This window comes from Erinaceus europaeus, chromosome 21 (assembly GCF_950295315.1).
Source record: "Erinaceus europaeus chromosome 21, mEriEur2.1, whole genome shotgun sequence".
Taxonomy (NCBI): Eukaryota; Metazoa; Chordata; class Mammalia; order Eulipotyphla; family Erinaceidae; genus Erinaceus; species Erinaceus europaeus.
Window position 1 is genome coordinate 9191539 of NC_080182.1, and position 22339 is coordinate 9213877.

At 43.8% G+C, this 22339-nt stretch overlaps 1 long non-coding RNA gene across 1 annotated transcript; it reads right to left on the bottom strand.

The window, feature by feature from the left end:
• Positions 1–3668: 3668 nt before the first annotated feature.
• LOC132535274 (uncharacterized) lies at positions 3669–22336 on the bottom strand. The gene is made up of 3 exons (XR_009547046.1): positions 22089–22336; positions 6292–6454; positions 3669–4093 (listed from the first exon to the last, which is right to left on the bottom strand). It is a non-coding gene; the product is annotated as an uncharacterized LOC132535274 (long non-coding RNA).
• Positions 22337–22339: the final 3 nt, after the last annotated feature.

The following is a 22339-nucleotide window of genomic DNA, read 5'->3' on the forward strand; positions in this document are numbered from 1 at the left end:
TGACTTTACTCTGAAATGACTTTTTAAATCACTTTACTGAGGAAATCATTTGCAGGGGGAACAGGTCATATCTTCTGCCCAAGGTGGGTGTCAGTGTTCTTTTTTTTTTTTTTCATTTTTCTTTAATTTTTATTATCTTAACTTATTTGATAGAGACCACCAGAATTTGAGGGGGAAGGGGAAAGAGAGAGAGAGAGAAAAGAGAGGTGCCTGCTATTGCCATCGCTTCACTACCTGGGTGTCAGTGTTCTTCACCCTCTCTCCCCATCTGTCTCCCTCCTTTACCCTAGTGCTGAGTCCCCAACCCTGATTGGCCCATCTGCCTCCCCCTCTCAGAAATAATGTGTGTGTGTGTTTAAGATTTTATGTATTTATTTATGAAGAAGACAGGAGGAAAAGGAGAAGAGAGAGAAGCAGACATCACTCTGGTACATGAGCTGCCAGGGATTGAACTCTGGACCTCAGCTTTATAAACTGCACCACCTCCCAAACCACTCAAAAATAATGTTTAAGCCACTTTTTTTTTTTTTTTTTTTTGCCACCAGGGTTATTGATGGGGCTCAGTGCCTGCACTACAAATTCACTACTCCTGGATGCCATTTTTGTTGTTATTATTGAATAGGACAGAGAGAAATGGAGAGGGGAGGGGAAGACAGAGAGGAGGAGAGAAAGATAGACACCTGCAGACCTGCTTCACGGCTTGTGAAATGACCCCCCCCCCCCCCCCCGCAGGTGGGGAGCTGAGGCTTGAAATGGGATTCTTGCGCCAGTCCATACACTTCGTACCAAGTGTGGTTAACCCGGTACACTAACGTGCAGCCCCCCCTAGACCCTTAAGCTTTTTTTTTTCTTTTTTCTTTTTCTTTTTTATTTATGGGAAGGAAACATTGAAAAACCATAGGATAAGAGGGGTACAACTCCACACAGTTCCCACCACCAGAACTCCATATCCCTTAATGCCAGTCCTTGGGCTTTGCACCATGTGCGCTTAACCCGCTGCTCTACCGCCGGACTCCCATGATCTCCGTATCCCATCCCCTCCCCTGATAGCTTTCCCATTCTTTATCCCTCTGGGAGGATGGACCCAAGGTCACTGTGGGATGCAGAAGGTAGAAGGTCTGACTTCTGTCATTGCTTCCCCGCTGAACATAGGTGTTGACAGGTGGATCCATACTCCCAGCCTGTCTCTCCCTTTCCCTAGTGGGGAAGGGCTCTGGGGAAGCAGAGCTCCAGGACACATTGGTGGGCTCTGTCCAGGGAAGTCTGGTGGACATCATGGTAGCATCTGGAACCTGGTGGCTGAAAAGAGAGTTAACATATAAAGCCAAACAAATTGGTGACTAATCATGAACCTAAAGTCTGGAATAGTGCAGATGAAGATTTGGGGGGGGGGTCTCCATTTTGTAGATAGCTAGTAGTCATATTTAGTTATCTTCCAGAGGGCCCGTGATTATACTAGTTTTTTTTTTTTTTCCCCTGAGCCTGAAATCTGATATGGAGATGGATCCAAGTTATTGTCTCCAGACTCCTAACTTTTATAAAGCCCATATTCTATGTGATTTGCCTACAACTAAGCATGGCGTGAGCTGAGTATAAGTGAGTGGTTGGCATGTTGTGCTGGGTAGATATTTGTATTCCTAACTTTAGACAGACGATACTGAGATAAGAAACAATAGTCAGAATTCCAGTGGTTTCACGGAGCAGAAGTTAGTTTCTGACTTACTTCAGGTCCAGTGTAGGGTGGATGTGCTGTGCTCCATGCAGTCACTTGGAAACCCAGACTTCCAGTCATGGCAACAAGAACAGAGCTCCACTTCAGTCTCTAAAACTGAGAGGAGGTATCGAAACACAAACACATTCTGTGCTGACTCTTACATGTTTCATAGCAAAAGGAACAAAGACCTCTTCCAACCACACCCTGTGATCAGAACCAGCCACAAGACCCCTACTTCACTTCCCAGGAAGTAGGCAATGCAGCAGGCAGGACTTTCATCCCCAGAAAATATTCTTACCAGAAGGCTTACTTAATATTTACTGATTTTATTTTACATATATATATATGAGAGAGAGAAAGAGAGAGAGAGAGAGAAGCGAGAGGCCATAGTACCTCCAATGTAGCGGGGGGCTGGGCTTGAACCTGGCTCAGACACATGGGAGTCGGGAGGTAGCGCAGTGGGTTAAGCGCACGTGGTGTGACGCACAAGGACCTGGCATAGACACATGGCAAAGCAGCACACCAACCGAGTGAGCTATTTTGCTGGCCCTGAAATTTTCCTTTTATGGTGTTAGAGGCAGTAAACATTTGTCTATTTTCTCCAAACCTTAACTATTAGCATTAAAACCTCATAGCCACTGTGCTTGTCATTGTAATAGTTTGTAATTAACTGAAATTTTGTTGCACGCTGGGTAGTATTTTTTAGGTATTTTATATGTGTGTTTCACTTTTGAGGTGTTTGTTGTAGTTTCTTTTGACAATGTTTTTTTCTTCTTTTTTAATATTTTATTTATTTTGGGTTAAGACAGAAATTGAGAGAGAGAAGGGAGGTAGACAAATGATAGATAGATAGATAGATAGATAGATAGATAGATAGATAGGCAGAGATCTGCTGCACTGTTTCACTACTTATGAAGCTTCCCCCTTACAAGTGGGGCCTGGGGGACTTGAACCTGGGTCCTTGTGTATTGTAATGTGATGCTCATCCAGGTGTGCCACCTCCTGGTCCCTATTGTTTGTTGCCCCTTGTTCTTGCTGTTTATGGAGGGAACCAGGGTCTCACAGATGCACACATGATTTCGCTGCTCCTAGATCAATTTTTTTCATTCTGACAGAAAAAGAGAGAAGAGAAGGCAAGAAGCCATAACACAGAACCTTCCCAGGGCCATGGTCCTCCCCTGTGTTGGGATTTGAACTTGAGCCATATCTATGGAAATGCACTGGTGAGCTATCTCTTGCCCTCTACATGTGTGTTTGAATATGCTGTTCACTCACTCTTTTTTTTTTTTTTAAAAAAAGAAAATGTTATCTTTATTTATTGAGTAGAGACAGTCAGAAATAGAGAGGTAAGGGAGAGATAGGGTGAGAGACAGAAAGACACCTGCAGCCCTGCTTCACCACTTGAAAAACTTTCCCCCTGCAGGGAGGCTCGAACCTGGGTCCCTTGTGCATTATAACATGTGTGCTCAACCAGGTGTGCCACCACCTGGCCCCTCGTCATTCACTCTTTACAGCAAACCCGTGATGTAGTAATTAATCCCTATTTTTAGAAAAATGTTTATTTATTTATTCCTTTTGTTGCCCTTGTTGTTGTATTGTTGTAGTTGTTGTTGGATAGAACAGAGAGAAATGGAAAGAGGAAGGGAAGACAGAGGGAGAGATAAAGATAGACACCTGCAGACCTGCTTCACTACCTGTGAAGCAACTCCCCTGCAGGTGGGGAGCTGGGGGCTCGAACTGGGATCCTTGTGCTGGTCCTTGTGCTTTGCGCCACCTGCACTTAACCCACTGCGCCACCGCTCGACTCCCGATTAATCCCTGTTTTACAGTCTAGGCCATGGAGGCACAACAGGCGTGAATCTGCCCAAACACACAAGGAACAAGTGGTCATGCCCGAGTGTGTCACCTGGTCATATTGCCTTGAAGGGCAGACAAACACACAAAGGATAAGATACTCTATGGGACACGTAGTATTTATTTTTTCTGGCTACGCCAACACTTACGGTGACCCTAATGACAGAGGAGAGAAAAGACAAGATTCCTCCTGCTCAGTTCAAGACCAGTAGTGAGTACTTCTCATTTTCTCTTGGGTGTGTTTCTGCCCAGCACAGTGCTATAACAAGATTGCTTCTCGGCCTTTTGGCTATGACCAAGTATAGAAAGATGGGAGAAATGGAAGCTGGTCTTCATCCTTTCTCAGCTGGGGGCTGCAATGCCCACCCACTGCAGGCTGGACTCTGATGACATGGCTTAAAGTCCTTGCACAATCAGTGCTATCCCAGTGGGGCAACTTTTGTCTCCCAATGAACATCTCCTGTGATTGAAGAACGGAAGTTCTAAACCGACAGATGGAGTTCACCAAGGCAGTGATTTTCATTACTGTGGAGGGAAACAAGTATCAATGAATCCAATTCACAGAAGATGCCGCTCTCCCCCAGACCTGACAATTAGGAAACTACGGAACATCTGTGAGTCAGCACACCCATTCATAGGGAATGGTTTTTGTTTCTGGTTTTGTGTTCAGTGTGTCACCAAGAAAGGCAAACAAGATTCAGCAGCGTGCAAGCATGCCCTTGCAGGCACGTCCCCATCAGCCGGAGAAGAAGCCTGTACAGTGCCATTCCATTGTCACAAAGTTCATGAACAGGCAAAACTTATTTATGGCAACAAACGTCAGAACAGTGGTTACCCTGGGAGGAATAGGAGGAGACAAGAAAATGTTCTGAATCTTGAACTACTTGTTTGCACAGTAAAAATCCATTGAACTGAGCACTTGGGATGTGTGTGCTTTTGTGTCAACAATTGTATATAAACCATTAGCCCCCTCCCCAATAAAGGGGAGAAAGATGTCTGCATTTTCCCACACTGAAGGATACAGGGAAGAAACTAGGAACATAGGTCAGCTAGCCAAGCACCAGACTAGCATGCTTGGTCCTCCCAGTCTGCAGCAATGCTCGGGCTTGTGTTTCCTTCTCTCTCTCCTCCTGCCTCATGTGAAACTCTCTTTTTGAATTTTATTTTCAGTGACTTAATATTGATTTACAAAATTACACATCAACAGGGGTATAATTCCACCAGAATTTCGACCACCAGAGTTCTGAATTCCCCAATCCCTCCATTGCAAACCACTGTGGTTCTCCCAAGGTTGCAGACATGAGTCAACTGTCGTCTCTACAGCTATCTGTCTACATTTGTAGATAATTGTCTCCCTTTGTCTTCCAGATCCAGTCCTCTTTTCTTCTCCAAGTCACTCATGATCCTATTACTAATATCCAATGCCCCGTCCCTTTTTCCTCCTCTCTCTGCTGGTCTTGATGGAGCTGGAGTTCAGAGTCGTCTTATCCTCTTCCTCCTATCACTTCTCCCTCACTGGGAGTTTGGATCCAAATTGTTTTTGGATTATAGAAGGTGAAAGGCCTGGCTTCTGTAATTGCTTCTCCACTGGACTTGGGCATTGGCAGGTCGCTCTATACTCCCAGCCCATGAGATTCTCTCAAATATAATAAATAAAATAATGGATAAAGTATGTGATAAAGTTAACTTCCTTAACCTTTTTCCTTCACTGGAAAGCACTTGTCAGATAGGAGATGATTCCACCATAATAGGAATGATCAAACTAGGAGTCGTTTTGACTACACATTAGCTGGGTGACCTTGGAGAAATCACTGAAATGTTTTTTTTGATAGTATTTTTTATTTTATTTATTTATTCCCTTTTTGTTGCCCTTGTTTTTTTATTGTTGTAGTTATTGATATCATCATTGTTGGATAGGACAGAGAAAACTGGAGAGAGGAGGGGAAGACAGAGAGGGGGAGAGAAAGACACCTGCAGACCTGCTTCACTGCTTGTGAAGCGACTGCCCTGCAGGTGGGGAGCTGGGGGCTCGAACCGGGATCCTTATGCAGGTCCTTGAGCTTTGCACCACCTGCGCTTAACCCACTGTGCTACTGCCCAACTCCCCCACTGAAATGTTTTAAACCCCCTGCTTCTACATCATAAAGGGGACCAGCTCACCATGGCCACCTTATTCAGGTGTTTCTACTTAGACTCCCTTTAGTCCAAAAAGCACACACAAAGAAGCTCTTACTTTATTCATTTTCATATAAATGGATGGGTGGAGGCAGATATGCTTGTAACTTTGCACTCTCAGTGCACTAACCTTGGTGGTCTATCGATGTGGGAGACTTAACAACAATTGGGACACAAATCCTAAAATCAGAAAGAACTCAGGTAGGGGGAGTTATAGCATTAATGGTTACTCAAAGAGACTTTCAGGCCTGAGGTCCCAAGGTCCCAGGTTCAAGTCCCCGCACCACTATAAAGCAGAGCTGAGTAGTGCTCTGGAAATTAAATAAATAAACAAACAAACAAATAAATAACCTTTAAACAGCCCCAGAGATGAGTGGGGAAGGGCTCAAGGAGGTCCACACCTGGGCCGCCAAGCTTGGGCGTTGATGCTGTGAAAGTTCCAGAAGCAATAAGACAAGAGATGGGAAGTGTGGGGAACCATGCTAAATCTAGCCAGGCCAGGGTTACACTCCATGTTTGGCTGTGTGGGTTGCAGGGAGCATAAGCACCTGTAGTTGTGCTGTGAGAGGCACTGCCAGAGAGCTGAGGTCTTAGCAATTGAAGTTTCTACCTTCACCACGGAACCTGTTGAGGTCAGAAGCTCCTCTTGGTTGCACGAGTCCTTCACCTGGTGACTTCTCCCAGGATTCAGTGGGACTTCATTTGCTCTGTCTGAAAACAAACAAATAAAATGTCTTTTTACTTATTTATTCCTTTTTTTTGCCCTTGTTGTTTTTATTGTTGTAGTTATTATTGTTGTTGTTATTGATGTTGTCGTTGTTGGACAGGACAGATGGAGAGAGGAGGGGAAGACAGAGAGGGGGAGAGAAAGACAGACACCTGCAGACCTGCTTCACCTCCTGGGAAGTAATGCCCCTGCAGGTGGGGAGCCGGAGGCTCGAACTGGGATCCTTACTCTGGTCCTTGGGCTTTGCGCCACCTGCGCTTAACCCGCTGCGCTATGGCCCGACTCCCACAAAATTTCTTTTTGACACTAGAGTTATCTCTGGGGCTTGGTGCATACAGGAAAAATCTACTACTCTTAGCAACCATTTTCTTTCTTTCTTTCTTTCTTTCTTTCTTTCTTTCTTTCTTTCTTTCTTTCTTTCTCCTATGAAAGAAAGAAAGAAAGAGAAAAAAAATTGATAGGGAAGGGGGAGATAGAAGAGAGAGAAAGAGAGACACCTGGAGCTCTTCTCTTCCAGAAAGTAATGGATCCTCTGAACAAGAATTTTCTAAGTCTCTAGAAAAATTGAGCACTATATAAGTTTCACATAATAGGTACATATAGAATTCTACTCCCAGTAACTGAAAATAAATTGCATAACAAATAAATGTCCTCTAACTGGGGAATGGACATTATAATACTCACACAACAGAAAAGTATTCAGCAGTAAAAAGAACTGAATTCTCAATACATGCTACAAGGCTGGGCTTCAAATGCATCGTGTTGAAGAAAAGCATACAACAGGGAGTCCAGCGGTAGCACAGGGGGCTAAGCTCACGTGGCTCGAAGCTCAAGGACCTGAGTAAGGATCCCGGTTTGAGCCCCTGGCTCCCCAACTGCAGGGCAGTTGCTTCACAGGAGGTAAAGCAGGTCTGCAGGTGTCTGTCTTTCTCTCCCCCTCTCTGTCTTCCCCTCCTCTCTCCATTTCTCTCTGTCCTATCCAACAACGATGACATCAATAACAACAACAATAATAAGTACAACAACAATAAAAAATAACAAGGTCAACAAAAGGGAAAATAAATAAATTTTTAAAAAACTAAAAAAAAAACATACAGCAAAGAACACAGTGCAATTAGATTTCTTTTTTTTATTTCCCTTTTGTTACCCTTGTTATTTTATTATTGTAGTTATTGTTGTTTTTGTTACTGATGTCATTGTTGTTGGATAGAACAGAGATAAATGGAGAGAGGAGGGGAAGACAGAGAGGGGGAGAGAAAGACACCTGTAGACCTGCTTCACTGCCTGTGAAGCGACTGCCCTGCAGGAGGGGAGCGTGGGGTTCGAACTGGGATCCTTCCGTCTGTCCTTGCGCTTTGTGCCATCTGCGCTTAACCTGCTGCGCTACCACCTTACTCCCGCAATTAGAATTTCTATAACATCTAGGAGGAAGCAAAATTAAAAAAAAAAAGTGTGGGGGGGTGATTGCCAGGGGCTGAGAGTTGGGGAAATACAGACTACAAACGAGCAATATGGTGTTACTTCTCTTGTGGTGGTAGATATTTGACTCTGTATATCTGCTAAAGCCCATAGAATTGTACACCAAAATAAAGCATGCTGAAGAATCCACAAATAATTACTCAAGCTCAATAAAGTAGCTACAAAACTGATCAAGAACAGGGCCAGAAAAGAGACATTAAGAACCTTCAAAGACCAATATCACACACATCAGGTCTTCTAACCACTGTGCAATGAAACTGTATCAATTACAAATATTTAGCTTCCAACTTTATAAACTAAGGAGATAAATTAAAAGAGCCAACAAGTCAAAGAATATCATAGTAGAAATCATAACATATTTAGAATTGAAGCATAACAGGTATGTTAAACATGAACATTTGTAGAACATTGCTAAGGTGGCATTCTGAAGAAACAGCATCATTTTAGACACAAAGAAGATGGAACTTTTTTTTTCTGAGTCAAAAAAGTAACCTCAGGAAAAATGAGACAATACAGTTAAATGGAACTTAAGTGGTTGAAGTGGTGGAGATGAGGGTTACTTTGGAGGAGAAAAGGAATGAGGGCTGTCTGGGGCATCTGCTTTCTCTCTCTCTCTCTCTCTCTCTCTCCCTGCTCTATTTCTTCCTCATGACCTTTGGCAGTTTGGCTTCCACTCCAAGGCTTCATCTTTAGCCCTTTACTCTTGGTCACCTTCCTAGACTCCAACCATTCCCATTATGTTAATTATGCACATCTCCTGTCTTGAGTTTTCAAAAATAATGGAGTTGTAAACCTTGTGATTCCTCTCAACTCCTTTACTCACAGAAGAGAAAGCTGAGTATGCTAGATAGAATTCCTAGCGCTTGTCCAAGATCATGTATATGCTAATGATTCATGAGGTTGAGGCCAGAGTTTCCTAACTGTCCTCCCCAAGAATGTAAAGCTCTTTGGGATAAGCTGGTTGCTCCTCTAGTTATCTATGAACTATCTCCAGTTATATGTCCTCTGTTCAACTCAAATACAGCAAGACTCGACACACACACACACACACACACACACACACACACACACACACACACACACACACACAGAGAGAGAGAGAGAGAGAGACAGAAGCCACCTGTAAAATGTTGAATCTTAGATGAAAAGCTGGGAGAATGCATTAGTCATATAAGCTAATCAAAGAGTTAAATACCTTTAATCTGTGAAAGAACAGGCCTGGAGCTTCTCCTTTTAAAAAGATTTTAAATAGTTCTTATACCCTGTGCCTTTTGCTTTGGAAGATCTTTTGCTCAGGCAAAAGCTAGTAAAGTCATGCCCACTTGGAATATACCTAAAATAGACCTAGTAGGTTTTTCCAAAACAGAGACCCCCAAATCTTCATCTGCAATATTCTTGTCTTTAGGTCCAACAATTTGTTCTGCTTTATATGTTAAGTGTTTTTCAGCCACCAGGTTGCAGATGCTACCACGATGGCAACCTGATTTCCCTGGGCAGACAACCCCACCAGTGTGTCCTGGAGCCCCGCTTCCCCAGAGCCCTGTCCCACTAGGGAAAGAGAGAGACAGGCTGGGAGTATGGATCCACCTACTAATGCCCATGTTCAGCAGGGAAGCAATTACAGAAGCCAGACCTTCCACCTTCTGCACCCCATAATGACCATGGGTCCATACTCCCAGAGGATAAAGAATAGGGAAGCTTTCAAGGGAGGGGATGGGATACGGAGGTCTTGTGGTGGGAATTGTGTGGAGTTGTACCCCTCTTATCCTATGGTTTTGTCAGTATTTCCATTTATAAATAAAAATTTTAGAAAAAGAATGACAGTGCAGAAGCGGTAACATATCACAATGACAAAGACAATCTCGGATATTGTTGCCAAAGTCCATCTAGACAGCTGCAGCCAAGTCACCAGACATCATGTCCAAGGGGTGAAAAAGGAAATCAAACAGTGAGGGAAGGGACAGCAAGAAGGGAACAGGGCTGAATTCCAGGGCGATGGAAACAGAAATCAAACAAAACTGTTATAAATGAGATTTCTGTAGATCTTTGTCAGCACCACTGTAAGTGTGGAAGGGGTTTCCTGGAGGTTAAAAGTTAAGACTCTGATTAGTCCTAAGTGAACAACCAGGGGAAGAAGACTCACAGAAATGAAATATCATGAGCCCCATGCTCCTTCCATCTTTGAATGCAGCCTTGGGGAAGTGGGGACATAAAAGGGTCCATGGTGGGAGTTGGGTGGTAGCGCAGCGGGTTAAGCACAGGTGGAACAAAGCACAAGGACAGGCGTAAGAATCCCGGTTCGAGCCCCCGGCTCCCCATTTTCAGGGCAGTCGCTTCACAAGCAGTGAAGCAGGTCTGCAGGTGTCTATCTTTCTCTCCCCCTCTCTGTCTTCCCCTCCTCTCTTCATTTCTCTCTGTCCTATCCAACAACAACAACAATAATAATTACAACAATAAAAAACAAGGGCAACAACAGGGAATAAATAAAAACTTAAAAAAAAAAAAAAAGGATAACCCTCCATTCATACACTCTAACCTTGCTTCCTTTAAAAAGAACAATTTCTAGCCCTATTTTTTTCTCTATCTCTATTCTTAATTCTGATACCATCTCCCCCAGATAATAGTTTTAGTCCACCTGCATATTTGCCATCAGGCTCATGTAAAAATTACTAAAGTCATGGACCTCATGGAGCGTACTTAAGAGACTTCCTATCCCCACACCTATGGACATCTAATCTTTGATAAGGGGGCCCAAAGTAGTAAATGGAGGAAGGAGGCTATCTTCAATAAATGATACTGGGAAAACTGGGTTGAAACGTGCAGAAGAAAGAAACTGAACCACTTTATCTCATCAGAAACAAAAATCAACTCCAGATGGATCAAGGACCTGGATGTTAGACCAGAAACTATCAAATACTTAGAGGAAAACATTGGTGGAAGACTTTCCCACCTAAACCTTAAGGACACCTTTGATGATATAAACCCAGTTGCAAGGAAGACTAAAGCAGAAACAAACAGATGGGACTACATCAAATTGAAAAGCTTCTGCACAGCCAAAAAAACTATCACACAAAGAGAGCCCTTACAGAATGGGAGAAGATCTTCACATGCCATGCGTCAGACAAGAGACTAATAGCCGAAATATACAAAGAGCTCAGCAAACTTAGCACCAAAAAAGCAAATGACCCCATCTAAAAATGGGCAGAGGATATGAACAAAAGAGGAGGAGATCCAAAAGGCTAACAAACATATGAAAAATTGCTCCAGATTGCTGATTGTCAGAGAAATGCAAATAAAGACAACATTGAGATACCACCTCACTCCTGTGAGAATGGCATACATCAAAAAGAACAGCAGCAACAATGCTGAAGAGGCTGTGGGGACAAAGGAACTCTTCCGCACTGCTGGTGGGAATGTAAATTGGTCCAGCCTCTCTGGAGAGCAGTCTGGAGAACTCTTACAAAGCTAGACATGGACCTTCCATTATGACCCAGTAATTCCTCTCCTGGGGATATAACCCAAGGACTCCATAATGCCCAACCAAAAAGATATGTGTACACCTATGTTCATAGCAGCACAATTCATAATAGCTAAAACCTGGAAGCAACCCAGGTGCCAAACAACAGATAAGTGGCTGAGAAAGCTGTGGTATATATACACAATGGAATACTATGCAGCTATCAAGAACAATGAACCCACCTTCTCTGACCCATCTTGGATGGAGCTAGAAGGAATTATGTTAAGTGAGCTAAGTCAGAAAGATAAAGAAGAGTACGGGATGGTCCCAATCATCAACAGAAGTTAAGAAAGAAGAACAGAAAGGGAAACTAAAAGCAGGATCTGACTAAATCTAGAGTAGGGCACCAAAGTAAAAACCCTGTGGTGAGAGGGAGGGTGAACATTCAGCTTCCCCGGGCAGAAGGGGAACAGGGGTGGATGGGTGGGATGGGACACAGTCTTTTAGTGTTGGGAATGGTGTTTATGTACACTCCTATTAAATTGTAGTCATATAAATCACTATTTAATTAATATGAGAGGGGAAAATTGATTGTATGTCTCAAACTTTTTAAAGCACAGACTGAGTCTTTCTAATACATAGGCTGAGTCTTTGATATGTTCTCTCTCTCAAAAGCCTAGACCAGGGAGAACAGAAGCAACAGGTGGCACTGCTATATACGAGATGCTGGGTATTATATAGCAAATCCTAACAAAGGGATTTTTCAAAGTTAACCCAATTACCAAATAATGTGATGATAACAATAACTATCCATTGTCTTCTTGAACCCTAAGACAGCAGGAACCTCCCATTTCCACTATAGAGCCTATATTTCCCCCAGTCCTGGAATCTTAGGGTGGGGCCCACTTTTCCTGCATGCTTCTCTTAATTCATATCAAATAATATTGCATCCACCGATCACAACCTAATCAACGCAACGAGTGCCACCTCAGCATGGTTCACTTCAGACTCTGGTGTGGAATGACAACCCTTCAGCTTCATTACTTGGGTGAGACCTTTCCTTTCATAGTATTCTCTAATTCCATTCCAGGTGGTTCACATTCTAACAAAGTCCCAAAATCTAGATATAGACCAGGTCCCCTGAGATAGAGCATATGTTCACACGTATCCATAAACTAGTTCAAATATATACCTGAAAGCAAAAGTACACAATAGTCTGCAGTGAGTATCCCCCAACACTTCATCTGCACTATTCCAGCCTTTAGGTCCATGATTGTTCAACAATTTGTATGGCTTTGTATGTTAACTCTCTTTTCAGTCACCAGGTTCCAGATGCTAGCATGATACCGACCAAACTTCCTTGGACAGATGACCCCACCAATGTGTCCTGGAGCTCTGCTTCCTCAGAGCCCCACCCTACGAGGGAAAGAGAGAGGCCGACCAGTCAACGCCCATGTTCAGCAGGGAAGCAATTACAGAAGCCAGACCTTGCACCTTCTGCACCCACAATGACCTTGGGTCCATACTGCTAGAGGGATAAAGAATGGGAAAGCTATCAGGGCAGGGGATGGCATATAGAGATCTGGTGGTGGGAATTGTGTGAAGTTGTACCCCTCCTATCCTACGGTTTTGTTAATGTCTCCTTTTTTAAATAAATAAATGTAAATAGATGATTAAGGAGAAAAACCTTTATAACAAAACATTGATATATTAACAAAAAAGAGAGAGAGAGAGACTTCCTAGCTTCTTCCCACATGAAGACCTCTAATTTCATCTGCTCTTTTTTGACCTTTTGGCTACTGCCTATTAAACAATTTGTTCTGCTTTATACCTTAGCACATTTCAGCCACCAAGTTACAGACTCTACTATGATTCCAGCCAGACTTCCCTGGACAGACCTCACCAATGTGTCCCAGAACGTCATCTCTCCAGAGCCTCACCCCACTAGAAAATGATAGAAATAGGCTGGGGGTATGGATCCATATCTAGCGGAGAGGCAATATCAAAAGCCAGAACTCCCACCTTCTGCACCCCAAAAAGAATTTTAATCCATACTCCCAGAGGGATGAAGAATAGGGAAGTTTCAAGGGCCAGGTGGCAGCACAGCAGGTTAAGCACAGGTGGCTCAAAGCAGAAGGATTCTGGTTTCAAGCCTCTGGTTCCCCATCTGCAGCGGGGGGGGTGGGGGTGGTGGTGGTGGTGGTGGTGGTGGTGGTGGTGGTGTTGATTCACAAGCGGTGAAGCAGGTCTGCAGGTGTCTATCTTTCTCTCCCCTTCTCTGTCTTCCTCTCTCCTCTCCATTTCTCTGTGTCCAATCCAACAACTACAACAACAATAAAAAAAAAAAAAGGGCAACAAAAGGGAAAAAAATAAATTAAGAAAATTTAAAAAACAAATAGTCTACTGAGTAGAACATGGGAATCCACCTCAAATGTAAGACTGAGCCAAGGCAAGGAGACTAGTTATATAAATAAATAAATAAATAATAAAGGCAGAGGAGAGAACATAATGGTGATGCAAACAATCTTTCATGCCTGAGGCTTCTAGGTCCCAGGCTCAATAACCCTTGCACCACCATAAGCCAGAGCTAAGCAGTGCTCTGTTAAAAATAAACAAACAAATAAAAGGCAATGATGCAGTCACATGACTCTTGTCCATAAAACTGGACCATGCATCATGGAAGACAGGGTCACATAAATTCAGGGCACAGTCCCCTCGTAAGTATGGCACACTGATCACGTGACCACATGATCACATGACCACTAGCCCTCCATCATGGGTAAAAGAGACCTCTCAAGTACTTCACATCTATAGACCCAGACAGTGTCCATGGGCCTGCCCTCTCATGGTATACATCATGTAGAGATGAGAAACACCACTGTGGATTTAGTAAAGCTCCTTTGTTAGGCGAATTTCAGTCCAGTCAAGGCACTGCATTCATCACAGTGAGCATACTTCTGTGACACAAGATGGACTGTCCCTGCTAAGCACAATGAAGGAACAGTGCAACGGGCCAATGGAACAACAAATACACAATGGCCATTCAAAAAGAACAAGGATACAGTAGGCCACTCCTAATGAAAGAGATTTGGATGTTGAACTCTGTGGTATAACAATGGCTAACTTGATGCCTGTTGGGAAACACTAACCTTGAGCTGGCTAAAGGACCAGGTCATTCTCTAATTCAGCTGTGCCTGTCAAGTACCAGGCTCAGTATACTTGTTTTCTTGTTATTTCCTACTGGAACACCCTCTCTAGGAATAGTGTGGGCTTTGGTTACAGTGGCGTCTTCTGTGGAGCCTCCAGCTCAACCAGGGAGGCAGTGTCATCCTTGGGATCCTCCCTTCTATGGATCTGCAGGGGGAAGAAGAAAGGATGATGAAAGACAAAGGTGGAGAGATTGCGGGGTCAAAGGAACCCTCCTGAACTGCTGGTGGGAATGTCAATTGGTCCAAACTCTGTGGAGAACAGTCTGGAGAACTCTCAGAAGGCTAGAAATGAACCTACCCTATGATCCTGCAATCCCTCTCCTGGGGATATATCATAAGGAACCCAACACACCCATCCAAAAAGATCTGTGTACACATATGTTCTTGGCAGCACAATTTGTAATAGCCAAAACCTGGAAGCAACCCGGGTGTCCAACAACAGATGAGTGGCTGAGCAAGTTGTGGTCTAGATACACAATGGAATACTACTCAGCTATAAAAAATGGTGGCCACCATTTTCAGCTGATCTTGGATGGACTTTGAAAAATTCATGTTAAGTGAAATAAGTCAGAAACAGAAGGATGAATATGGGATGATCTCACTCTCAGGCAGAAGTTGAAAAACAAGATCAGAAAAGAAAACACAAGTAGAACCTGAACTGGAATTGGTGTATTGCACCAAAATAAAGGACTCTGGGGTGGGGGGTGGTGGTGGAGAGAATACAGGTCCAAGAAGGATGACAGAGGACCTAGTGGGGGGTGTATTGCTATATGGAAAATTGGAAAATGTTATGCGTGTATAAACTGTTATATTTACTGTTGAATGTAAAACATTAATTCCCTAATAAAGAAATTTAAGAATAAATAAATTATTTATTCTTAAATAATGTCCATCCCACTGGATGGACACCTGGAGCTGAAGTATTTGGATTATGCAACAAGAGTTATAGTTACTTATAGAACTTTTGATCCTATAGCCTCAGGACAGGGATAGACTGGGTAGATCCTCAACATTGGATAAGATTATCTCTGCCCTCAGAAGACTCATAAAAGGGGGTGGGGAGAGGGATGCATTCATCTTTCCCACTCCTAAAGATATGGAATATTGTATCTGTTCCTAGTACAACACCCTCATAAGAATCAACATGTGTGTGGTCCGGGAGGTGGCATAGTGGATAAAACATGATGTCCTGAGTTCAATCTCTGGCAGCACATGTACCAGGGTGATGCCTGGTTCTTTCTCTCTCCTATGTTTCTCATTAATAAATAAATAAAACCTTAAAAAAAAAGAATCAACACGTGTGAGGCCAGTAAACAGCTCAAGTTTGCTCTGCTTTGCCATGTGCATGATTCATGTTCAAGCCTGGTCCCCAACACACTGAAAAGAAGTCTCAGTGCTATGGTTTCTTCCCTTCTTTCTCTGCCTATCTCTATCTGGCAAAGAAAGAAAGGGAGAAGAGAAGAAAGAAAGAAGAAAGTGTGGGAAAAGGTGTGAAAACACCTGTCTACTAAACACCTGTCTAAAATACTCTGTCTACGCCTTTAAACAAGGACTGAGACACTGAGAATTATGAGCAAGGCAAAAGTTGTGTGTGTGTGTGTGTGTGTGTGTGTGTGTGTGTGTGCAGGGTTGTAAGCCAGCAAGCACACCAACAGCAATCTCCAGGGTCTTTTTACACATTACTAGGACATGGGAACAACCTGTCCATTCCCTATTTGGCAAGAGGGAGTCAGCTCACAATCTAACCATATTCGGGAAAAGGGGATGGGAATGGATGTGAGAAGTGAGTGAATAGGGGGCCTGGAAGTCTAAGCTTACAATGTGAAGGTGGTGGAAAAGGATGTGTGAAAAGTGAGTGAGGAGGAGGTGGGGAAGTCTAAGCTAACTTTGAAGAAAAACAGGGCACGGTTGTAGTCACGTAGACATGCAAGGGTCAGGGGTCTGCAGTCAGACTGGATTGATAAACATCTGCAAAAAGACAGGCTGAATAAACAGTGAAAGGTTACAACCAAATGGGCCATTTCTCACAAGAGGAAGAGAGAAAGGAAGAAAGCAAGAAAGAAAGCAAGAAAGAAAGAAGAAGGAAGAAGGATGGAAGGAAAAAAGAAAGAAAAAGGATGGAAGGAAGAAAGAAAGAAGGAAATAAAGAAAGAAATGAAGAAAGAAGGAAAGAAACAAAGAAAGAAAAGGAAAAAAGGGAAGAACCAGCTCACTTGTGACTGGAGGTGATGAGTTCTAACATTGTGGGATTTACAATCCCAGATAAAAGACCCTCTTACCCCCCCCCACTTCTGTTGTGATGACTCCATCAGTACACAGTGTCCTCAAACCTTCTAAAACCAACAAGACTCACAGCCCCAGCCAAGGAGATGATGATGGATACCTGAATAGAACTTCATTACCTGGTGCTGGAACAGGGTGGTATTTGTGCTACTGTTAACAGCTCTCACTATGTAGACTTCTATGATCCAAGGACAGGAGTCTGTGCTGCAGAAGGTTCATGCTCAGGCAGAATAGTTATGAGTAGAAAGCCTGCAGACTGACCATAAACTCATTTTCTGACTTCATCAGTTGGCTTAACCGAGGCACTCGGGATGCCTAGTTAAGGAAAAACCGTGTCAAAGGAGGATCATCCCCCTGAGCCTGGGTCCCCTGATGACCCTATGGATTACTGTCCTAAAACAACAGAGAAAAACTCTGAGCAAATAAAATCCATATGGACCCAGCAGGCCCAGTTCCACATTTGGAGCAGATTATGGTCCTGTTGGTCAGGGTCAGCCTTACCTGCTGGTTCTGTGGGAGCAAGGATCAGGAGTGAACTGCTGGCAAAGGTAATTGTGTGCAGCTTTTCACTCCATGCATGGTCATAGAAGAAGAGCCTTGGGCTTAGAATGTTTCCTTATAAAGATAAAGAGCCAGTTTGTGCTGGGCATCTCTTTGCTTTTTTTTAAAAAAATATTTATTTTCCCTTTTATTGCCCTTGTTGTTTTATTGTTGTAGTTATCATTGTTATTGATGTCGTTGTTGTGAGATAGGACAGAGAGAAATAGAGAGAGAAGGGGAAGGCAGAGAGGGGGAGAGAAAGACAGACACCTGCAGACCTGCTTCACCACCTGTGAAGCGACTCCCCTGCAGGTGGGGAGCTGGGCATCTCTTTGATCTGGAAGCATTTCTTGATTGCCCCTGGGTTAGATATGTACTTCTTTGTTCTGCTTAAGCTCTTGGATCAGTGACCCTCTTGCTCTCCCCTATTTTTCAGTCTCATAGAAGGAGGAATGACTGGTGTAATGATCCAGGTTCGAGCCCCCGGCTCCCCACCTGCAAGGGAGTCGCTTCACAGGTGGTGAAGCAGATTTGCAGGTGTCTGTCTTTCTCTCTCCCTCTCTGTCTTCCCCTCTTCTCTCCATTTCTCTCTGTCCTATCCAACAACGATAACATCAATAACAACAATAATAACTACAACAATAAAACAATAATGGTAACAAAAGGAAATAAATATTAAAAAAGGAAGTGTAATGAAGAGCTAAATGCACACCTTAAATGGTTCTCCTAGCTTTCTTCTACCCTAAAATCCCTAATATAAAAATTAAAAAAAATAAAAACAAATAAAATGACAAAGATAAAGGGAAAAAAGGGCTAAATGGGGAAAGAGAGGGAACAGACACTACAGGCAGAGAAAAGGACATGCAAAGGTCCTGTGGCAGGAGAAAATGGTTACATTTGATTTGAAAACTGGACTAGTGTGTCCTCAGGGGAGAAAGGGAGGCAAAAGCTGAGGTGGATAAAAGAGACAGACTGGAAAGAAAGGCAGGGACCCAGTAAGTGTTGTCTCTGAGAATTGTGTTTTGATGAGATGAGTCTGGTGGCATGTCATCTCAGAGTTGGAAAAACAGGTCTGAGAAGGACAGAGTGGACAGAAAGGGACAAGGGGAAAGTCTAGTCAAGACACAAGAGAGGGAGAATGGTAGCTTTGACAGGTGGTTCTCAGCCAGAGAGAATTTTTTGTTTTATCTCCCCAAAGGCATTTGGCAAAAGCTGAAGGCATTTTTAGCAGTCATACTGGGGCGAGGGAGTGGGGAGGGGTTTTGCTGGCACCTGATAGGTCAAGATTACGGATGTTAAGGGGGAAATTTTTTTAAATCTTCATTTATTGTATAGAGACAGCCAGAAATCAAGAGAGAGGGAGTGCTAGAGAAGGGAGAGAGACAGAGAGATACCTGCAGCCCTGCTTCACCACTCGCAAAGCTTTCCCCTTGCAGGTGGGCATCTGGGGCTTGAACCTGCATCCTTGTGCACTGTAACATGTGCGCCCAACCAGGTGCGCCACCACCTGGCCCCTAGAAAGAAGCATTTTAAAAATTATCTTTATTTATTCATTGGAAAGAGACATCCAGAAATCAAGAGGGAAGGGGGGACATAGAGAGGGAGAGAGACAGGGAGACACCTACAGCCCTGCTTCACCATTTGCAAAGTTTCCCCCCCTGCGTGTGGGGGCTGGGGACTCGAACCTGGGTCCTTATGCATTGTAACATGTGCACTCAACCAAGTGCACCACCACCCAGCCCTGTTAAGTGGAAATTAAAAAGCAAGGACAGTAAAAGAACACATAAGGTGAAACTTGGACTGGCTATGGTGTCCACAGCAAAGGACTCTGGGGATGGAGGGAAAGGGATGGGACAGAGGAATGCTGGGATACAGGGACATGATGATGGAGGAGGACTTAGGTTGGGAGAGAGAGTGTCTTTCTAGCACCTGTCACAGGGAGATGAGAGGTGTATCTATGTATCAAAAACAGTACTTTAAATAGTGATGGGGGCGGGAAGGGTTCAGGTCCTGGAACAGGATGGCAGAGGAGGACCTAGTGAGGGTTGAATTGTTATGTGGAAGACTGGGAAATGTTCTGCATGTACAAACTATTGCATTTTACTGTCGATTGTCCCCCTAAAGTGGGAAAAATTTAAATGAAGGATGTCACTAAATAAACATCTTACAATACGTAGAGAACTGCTCCCACAACAAAGAATTGTCCGTCCTGAAATAGAAATGGTGCCCAAGTTGAAAAACCCAGGCTGGGATAGCTGGTGGTATTGGTGGAAAGAGGGGGTACATGGGGGAGATAACTAAGAGGCTGGAATCGGCAGTGGGGGGATACTTATGAGGGACTGCCATCAAGGAAAACTCCCACGTGTCCCGTTCACTGATACCTGTTACAACAGGTGAGAAGAGGAAAAACGCTGGGGGGAGCTGGGGGACTTGGTGATTTGATGGAGGAGGACAAAGAGCTTCTGCTTGAAATCTAGAAACCTGAGATGCTCATGGGCCAGGAGACAGCTCACTCGTACTTGAGACTCTGGGTTCAAGCCTCATGACCACATGGGCACCACAAACAGTATGGTGCTGTGGTATCTGTCTTCTTTCTCTCTCTCTCTCTCCCAAAATTAAAAATTAAAGGGTTGGGCTGGGGGGTAGGGGGGGAGACAGGGAGAGGTGCCTCCTTGTAGCTCTGCACGTGACTGAGGTCCTATGTTCGTTCCTTAGTGCGCACACCTGGATGAGTGTACATGTTACAGTGAGCAAAGACCTGGGAAACAAACCAAGAAAAAGTCAAACAGACTAACGGGCAAGGAGTGAAGGGATTTGAAAGCAGCCCAGTATACTAAGTCCTACAGTGGAAGAAGACAACACTTCATATGTCCCATACATTTTTATAAGATCTGTGGGTGGCACACGGGGTTAAGCACTCATACTGCAGTACCCAAGGACCCAAGTTCAAGCCCCTGGTCCCCACTTGCAGGGGTGAAGCTTCACGAGTGGCGAAGCAGAGCTGTAGGTGTCTCTGTGTCTTTCCCTCTCTATCTCCCCCTCTCCTCTCAATTTCTCTCTGTTTCTATCCAATAATAAGTAAATGAAGGAATAAGATCTGCTGATATGCTGTGATTTTTCAACATTTGATACTCAAAATTCGAAGATGAAATTCTTAACATTCCCTCAAATGTATCTCTCTTATGGATGTCTATTTTCAAGCAGTGGTTTTACATTTTTGTGGATTCAAATTTGTTGACTTTATCTTCCTGCTTTGATCTCATGCTAGCAGAGACCATTTTAAAAATAAAAGAAAAGGGGAGTCAGGCAGTAGCGCAGCAGGTTAAGCGCATGTAGCACAAAGCACAAGGACCGGCATAAGGATCCCGGGCTCCCCACCTGCAGGGGGGGTCACTTCACAAGCGGTGAAGTAGGTCTGCTGATGTCTGTCTTTCTCAACCCTTCTCTGTCTTCCCCTCCTCTCTCTATTTCTCTCTGTCCTATCCAACAACAATGACATCAATAACAACATAATAACTACAACAATAAAACAACAAGGGCAACAAAAGGGAATAAATAAATATTTACAAAAAAATAAAAGAAAGGGAGAGGCCGTTGCTTCCTAAGGATCCTAACAGTGTTCTATGTTTTCATTGGATATTAAACTCTTTTAAAAAATATTTAAGCGTTTAATCTATCTAAAATACATCTTTGTGTATGATGTGTGATTTAGAATTTTTTTTTTCCAAACTGAGCCAGTAGCTTCTACACCAGTTATTAAATAATGTATTCTTTCAACCTCCTCTTTGTTCTGTACTAAATTTTGTACCCAATAGACTAGCATTGGCCAACCTCTTGTATTTTAGAGCTCTTGGTAAATCCCTGTACCCAAACCACTTTTTATTGCCGGGATTATGTCAAGGATTCTTGAGGTCACTCAGAAGCACCAGGAAGCTGCTTGTTGTAACATTAAAAACAGAGTCCTGGGGGATTTTTCTGCCTTGCTGCAGAAAGTTCTTTGGTGCCAGGGTCAGTTATGCTAAGTGCATATGAAAAGGGACATCCCCTTGCTACAGCTGCCCCAGGTAACCCAGGGGCATATCTGCCTTCTCGTCTTGTACCCGAGATGGCAGATAATAACTGACTTCCACACCAAGGAAAGACAGGGCACAGGGCCCTCCACAGAGTTCCCAATCTTTTAATTGAATCCATTCAGATTCAGGGCACCAGTGGAGGGAGCTAGAAGGGAGATCAGTAGTTGGGGAGACAGCAGAATGGTTATGCAAGAGACTTTCAAGTCTGAGGCTCTGAGTTCCTTAGTTCAGTCCCCAGCAGCCACCGTGAGCCAGAGATGAGCAGCGCTCTGGTCTGTATCTCCCTCTCATTAGAAATAAATAAACACTAAGCAGAACTTGGACTCCATGGAGTTGGTGTATTGCACCAAAGTCAAAGACTCTGGGGTGGAGGGGGAGGGTTCAGATCCTGGAACATGACAGAGGAGGACCTAGTGGATGTTAAATTGTTATGTGGAAAACTGGGAAATGCTATGCATGTACCAACTGTTGTATTTTGCTGTAGACTGTGAACCATTGACCCTCCCTCATAAAGAAATTATAAAAAAATAAAAATAAATACGAGAGAAATATTAGAGGTTGACTGGCCTCCACATACCTGGTTGCAGGAGGTCCACAGTAACCACCTCACACTGGGATGGGGTGGAAGGCCCAGCACTCAGCATTCTCATTCTATTTTGGGGATGTGATGGTGGGAGAGGGAGGTGTGGTTACTTGGACCCAGAGGGGCATAGAGACCCTTAGGGCAAGCAGAAGGGGTCTCCCTTTCCCTTCCAGTAGAAGTTGGAGAGAGAGCAGTGAAGCTGGGAGGTAGCAGCCCTGAAAGGTGCAGCGGCGAGGGGGCGTTCC